This window comes from Myotis daubentonii, chromosome 2 (genome assembly GCF_963259705.1).
Source record: "Myotis daubentonii chromosome 2, mMyoDau2.1, whole genome shotgun sequence".
Classification (NCBI taxonomy): domain Eukaryota; kingdom Metazoa; phylum Chordata; class Mammalia; order Chiroptera; family Vespertilionidae; genus Myotis; species Myotis daubentonii.
The window spans coordinates 165,017,834-165,024,727 of record NC_081841.1 but is presented as its reverse complement, the minus strand read 5'-3'; positions in this window follow the sequence as shown (position 1 = coordinate 165,024,727).

Sequence of the window (6,894 nt, the reverse complement as noted above, 5' to 3'; positions counted from 1 at the left end):
TGTGCTCGGCACCATTCGGAATGTTTTACACAGATGAGCTCATTCTGTCTTCACAGCAAGCCTATGAGGCAGGTACTGTTATTATCCCCATTTTCCTGGAATCTAGAGAAACATGTATTTACAGAAGTTTAGATCTGAAAGACAAATATGTTAATAAATACGCAGCCCTGTTTTCCAATTAGCTGCCATGCCTCACCAGTGCCTCACATGAGTAAGAATGAATGAGACACCAGTGTCTTACACAAAGAAGGCACTGGCACCCAGATTAGTTAAGTCAGTGCCCAAGGGCATACGTCTGTTATACCTCAGATCTGGGATGAATATAGCTTATTTCACATTCATTTTTCTTTCAACTGTACCATACCTTCCTTAATTATAATTAAGAGATAAAAGTAGTATTCCATAAAAATGCAAATATATAAAATAAATGAGTTCTGGTACAACCACCGGGATTAAATAAATAAAATTCTGTGGAAAGTGCAAAGTGTGTATGTACATACATATATATTTTTAACATGTGTTGCCTTTAACAAAAACATCAGCAAAGGAAATAAAAGAATACATAGAAATAAAAAATCCTTGAAAATTTGCCAGACTTCCTGATGACCAAGTTTGTGTCAATGGTTTGGAGCTACTTTGATCTCAGCTCCTACAAAAGACCCGAAGAAGGTACCTATTAAATTTTCATGGGTCATAATTAATGATCTCTCTCATAAAGTTGCTTCTAATATCTCTGGCTCTAGATAGACAGCTTACCTGCAGGGAGAATCTTTTTTTTGCAGTAACACATGGAAAATCATAAATTGGCCTGGTTCAGTAATTTAGTGGGTCTTGGAGCTAAAACCACTGTCTTTCTAAATTGATGATTCCAAAATAAGTTTACTGCTATGAAAGCTTATCATATACCTGCTTTCTAAATCTACTACCATGACCTGATGTTTTTGATAATTCAAGGAACTTCTGATTTCCACCTCCTGTGGCTGTTTTCCCATGTCCAGGCCTGCGTGCCTGTGCCTCATGCTGACACAGCTGGAAGGGAGCACACTGTGAGCACCAGAACAACCTGCTGCTTTGTTCCCTCTACTCCTTGCAGCAAGGTTTGGGGACTGGGAGCACCTGCATATTTGTTGGACCACAGAAGCCTTTCTTTCACCTACTCTGTCCTCCTCCTCCTCTTCTCTCCCTCTCTTTTGTTTCCTCCACCTCTACTATTCCACCACAAAAAGTCTCTACTCTCTCCCAGCAATTCCTTAATTGTCAGTGTAGAGCAAAGCCAAGAGCATTTCATCAATATTTCCTTTTGTCTCTCAAAGTGTTCTTTGGTTTGTCCTCCACCATTAGTGGAAATGGGTAGATAATGCTTTGGTTTGACTACGCTTCTCAAATGTCTACCAACTTTAATATTTGTTGTTGGAATGTATAAAGGAAATTCTACTAGGGGTAAAAATATGTCATATTTTAAATTAAAAAAGAAGGCTCACAGGCCCATTTGACATTTCTGATTATCTGCACCGATTCTCTTCCATTAAGGATTGTTAACCAAACATGGTATTTTATCTGAAATAGTTTTACCTTCTTCATAGACTTTGTGATGGCAATGAAATAACCGCCACTAGTTGGCAGGAAAGGAACTCATTAAATTTGCTTTAAATAATAGACCCAAGTGATAATCCATGCCAAAAAAATGTTGACTCAGTGTTTTAGACTTCATGGAAATAGACTAAGGGTCAGAAAAGGAAGCATGTTAAGTATAAGGGTAAAGATATAAGTTTTACTTAGCCAGTGTTGTCAATAGTGTATTTTTCCTTTGCCTTGGGTAGCTGGAAATGGTAAAGTTATCTCCAATTCAATCATCTGGCACCTGCCATTCACGGTGTTAATAATACAGTGTTTAAAACTTGATAGAACAACTCACCTTGTGTAGACTTTGAACCATCACCACTTGGAAATTACATCTCAAGAAACGAGAATCAAATATGACACATTGACCTAAAGTGGGGAAGGGTCAATAGCCCATTAGCGGTTCCCCAGAGATTTTGTTATAAGTGACCTTCCCTCTCTGCTGCCACTCTTACGCAACTGCATCAAAGCTGCTTGGGGAAGAGACAAACTAATCACTTGCATATACTAAATTTGCTGCAGGCCATTGTATGATAAATTGTCCAATTTCACGGAGCAAGGTAGCTTGGAAAAAGAAAGAAAATTCGGTCTCACAAAGTCATCGTGTGGCCAGGTCTTCAGCTGTAATGCAGGACTTAAAAAATCTGTGTTTTCTGGCGACCTCTCGAATTTACTGGAGGTGTAGTGCACGGAGAGTGTGATTGTTATGAAGATTTCTCCATAATATTTTTTAAAAAACAGCTGCCAGATAAGTCTCCTTGACCAGAAAGGCTTGAATTTTCTAAATTGATATGTCATCTCATTGATTTGGGGGTTGCATTTTATTCTTTGAAGTATGAACCTAAGACTGAGGTCAATTTGGAGTATTCTGTATGAATAGTCAACCTGACAACTTGTGAAACATCTTTCATTGGCTATAAAAATATGAATAATAATTTGAGTCATAGCAATTTGGATATTGAAAATGATGATATAATAAATTCTACTGCCTGTTCTAAGGGCTAAATAGGCTGGGCAAATTCTACTGGTATTTTGGTTTCCATATGCAGATTGTCCCAAAACATTTAAGTTTACTTTTGGTTGCCAATTTGGCCCTAGGATTTCTAGGCAGTGATGTTAGGGATATCAGTTTTTCTGTTGGTTAATTTTGAATAGATGGTGAGTGGGATGTTAAGTGGGGTTAGAGAATAGAATGACCATGTCTCTTGGCCCTTGTTTGTTGCACTGTTCATCTCAAATGTTATTTCCTTTCACATCTGATTACTTCACCCAACCTTTCCCAAAGGGTAGGTCTCCTCAAACTGGTTGCACTGTATGCAAATAGGTGCTATTGCCAAAAGGAATATTAAATTGATTGGGAAACTCTGGGTTAAGTATCATGAAATGGGTACTTTTCTACAAGAACTTCAATATATTAATGTACATTGTGGCTAACCAAGAGGGATCAATAGTATGCAGCATTCACCAAACTTATTGGTCCAAATATTTCTTTTAACCTAGGAGAATTGCATGGAAATTGTGTTCCGTGTAGCATACTTTGCCTAACATCTAATTTTCCCAATTTCAAATGTATGCAGTCCTTAAAAATGATCTGCAATGTCCAGCACAGTGAACCTACCATACAAATATATTTATATAATTGGAATGGCAGCAGGGTGCAAAAGTAAAACTTCAGTGTGAACTACCATCATAGAGTATTTTTGGAAAAATCCCAGAAAATAGGAATACGGAAGTTAGAAGAAGAAAAATGAACGTAGCTTGTTTCTGCTGACAAGCTCATTTGTAGTCTTCTCTTTAGGCCAGAGTGTTCCTACAGAAATTCAAGGAGGAAAAGGGCATCATTATTGCCTCCTCCTGCCCTCACCTCCCACAGATTGCCTGGTCAGCTTTGCGGGATGGTATGAGATTAAGAGATGTCCCACAACTGTGAAGGTTGGAGCATGACAGAATTGTGAGTGGCCATGGAGGGGAAACTTACCAGGAATAAACATGGCCACGGGAGCATCCTGCAGGAGAGCAGTTGTAGCCCCAGAAATACCCTTCTCTTTGGGTCATGCTTAACAAAACTTTCTTTTCCTCCTGGATCAGATACATCCATAACGGAGTAGACTTTTCATTAGTACATTTATCCGTGTATAAAAAAATGCATAAAGCTCTAGTTTGTCATAATTTTAAAGTCAACATGAATAATTTGGAAAACTATATAATTAAAATGCTCAATATTTTGTTTATTTTTTAAACGTCTCTTAACAATTACAGCTATCTTATTTTTTATAACTTTAATTTTTTAAAACTTTATGGTTGAAATAAACTTTATTTATTACAGATCCCCTTTGTTTGTTTGTTTTCTCCATTGTCCCCCTGTACCCTGCACCTGCCCTGCTGTAGACCAATTCCAGCATATCATAATTTCAAGAGTTTCATCAAAAGGTTGATGAAACTTGGGGACTCAACAGGGTTGAGTCACACATGTAGTCACCTGTTGGGAATGGCGGAAGGCATTTCCCCAAACCTGTATAGGAAACTGATTGTGGCTGCCAGACAGTTAAAGGGCATCTTAATCTACATGTTATTGCCTCCTACTGGCCAAACACCTGAACAACCATAGGCTAATTCCCCCATTCTGACAATATTTCTGTATACACTTTGAAGTGTATATCTCTGCCTCGCCTGAGGACAAGTTGTGTTAATAAAAAGCATGGGATCCTGGGGATGGAGAGAACCTAAGACCTTAGACTTTAAGACCTTAGATCTTAGCTCCTTTAGCTAAGCTCCTCTGACCCCCATATGCCTTTCAAAATGATCTTTCGTCTCCGGACTCTTTATTAGTTTCTGGATTCCTATGTCATCTACACACAGCCCCTTCCCCAAATTCCTAAACCCTTCTTAATGCTGGGACAAGAACCTCAGCACTGCCCCTCCCAGGCCTTCATCACTCTATTGTCTGTGTTCATGGATAATGCATACATGCATATATAAGTTCCCTGGTTAATCACTCCCCACCCACCCCCACCCCTGTCTTCCCTTTGAAATTCCTCAGTCTGTTTCGTGCTCCTATGTCTCTGGATCTATTTTGCTCATCAGCAATTATAGCTATTTTATAATCCTTAGCCTCTTTCTTTGCATATTTTCAGTTTCTCACCTTCCTTTGATCTCCCTGCCAGTGTTTCCAGTCCCAAATACTCAGCATTGATGAATTTGTAACAAAAATCCCTAATATCTTCACTAGCTTCGTTAATACAAGAACAGAAATAAATTTCCAATCAAAAATAAAAAAGTATACCATTCGAAGTGCAAGCTGACTCAGAGAAAAAGAGAAAAATTCACGGAGGCATTTTCTGCTTCTTTGGGGGAATAAAGACCCTATATTTTAGGACTGAGGTGCACTTACTTGGAGAAAAACTTTAGAATGGTCAGTTCTCTGAAAATCATGCTGATACACATTTACAACTAAAAACATAGAGAAAACAATGTCTGCAAATACACATTTCCCCCCAAATTAAGTAAAGTTTCATTTTAAACCATGATTGTATCAATGGAGAAGTAATGCTTCAAAGTCGTGCTTACTTGCATTTAAGAAGCAATATCTATATATCTGAATTTTATAACTAAATGAAATTATTGTTTTTACTTTTGCTTAGCTAGTTGAATAGAAACAAAACTTTTTTGTTTGCTATTTACTATAACAATGGATAAATTTTTAAGTTGCAATGAGCCTTATGAGAATGGAGTAAGTACTATTTTTTGTGGAGGTCAAAAAATAAAACTTTTAGATTTTCTTTGCACCAAATCCATGATTCTATCTATCAATATATACTGCCACCTCAAAATATCTAATGCTTTTAAAGCCAGAAGCATTTTATGTATTCATCATTTCTCACCAAATATAAGAACTGCCACAGAAATGCCTCGCTTTTAAAATTCCATAGCAGAATTAAATAAGCTCAAGACTAAGCAGAAAATAAGAATACTGAAGCTAGAAGAAGAAAAATGAGCATAGCTTAGCTTGTTTCTGCTGACAAGCCTATTTGTAGCCTTCCCTTTAAGCTAGAGTGTTCCTACACAACTACGCGCATTCAGGCATTGCAACGGAATCTCCAGCTTTGATCATTGGATTGTGCTACAGCTGAGCACATCTGCCCAGTCTCCTTCTCTCCAAACACCCGAGATGGCTCACAGTCCGTCATGACAAATACTCCGTAAAGCCAAAGTTCTTCTCTGCCTCATCATTCCATGGCAGAGGAGAATAAAAAACATAGATATGAGAGAGACACATCAATTGGTTGCCTCTTACTTGCACCCCAACCTGGTGGGGATCAAAACTACAACCCAGATCCCTGCCATTGACAGGGAGTCGAACCCGCATGCTGACATTCTAACTAATGAGCAATGCTGGCCAGAGCACCATGCTGATTTTTTAAAGACAATTATTGCTATCTCTATTCAAAATAACTTGCTAGACATTCTTAAAGGATTACGTGGAGAAATCAGACTCAATATGCTTATGACACAGATGTTGGGAGGAAAGCATAGAGAAATCGCCTCTTGTCTCATAACTAGGTGCTATAGAGTAGGAACAGTGCCCAGGTCTTAAGAGAAAGACCTGCATGGTAGGGAAGTTATAGTGGTTGAAGGAGTTGCTAAGGTTTGCAAAGGTTTTAGAAAAGTGGAACTATGTTTTGGGAACAAAAGTTCATTCCAAAGAGAACTTCTTTAAGAAGTACAGATTTTGATATCCAAGTCTTTCTGTTAAAACAGTCTTAGATTTCAGAGAAGACCAAGCAAATTCCAGATGCCAGAATCAAGCCTAAGAAATCAATTTTCAAAAAAGGAATTAGTTAAGAATAAAGAAACTCTGAAAGATAAAACCTTCTAGGTGGATTAAGAATATTCATTAATAAATTAGCAATTTTACACAGTGTCTACTTGATGTCACCCTGCTAATACTCTGTATGTCCAGAGCTTCTTAAAAAGCAAAAATCAAGTTTTATTAGATCCAATATCTAAGTATTTTCCATTGCTTTTGCCCTTAGACAAATTTTACTATTATTACTACTACTAGAGGTCTGATGCATGAAAATTAGTGCAAGAGTAGGCCTTCCTTCCCCTGGCTGCCGGCATCAGTTTCCCTCTGGCACCCAGGACCTGGGTTGGCTTCCCTCCGGCCCCAGCTTCATCAGGAAGGACGTCTGGAATGAAGTCCGGAAGATGTCCAGTCTAATTAGCATATTACCCTTTTATTATTATAAGTTATGATTATTAAGAGATGGCAAC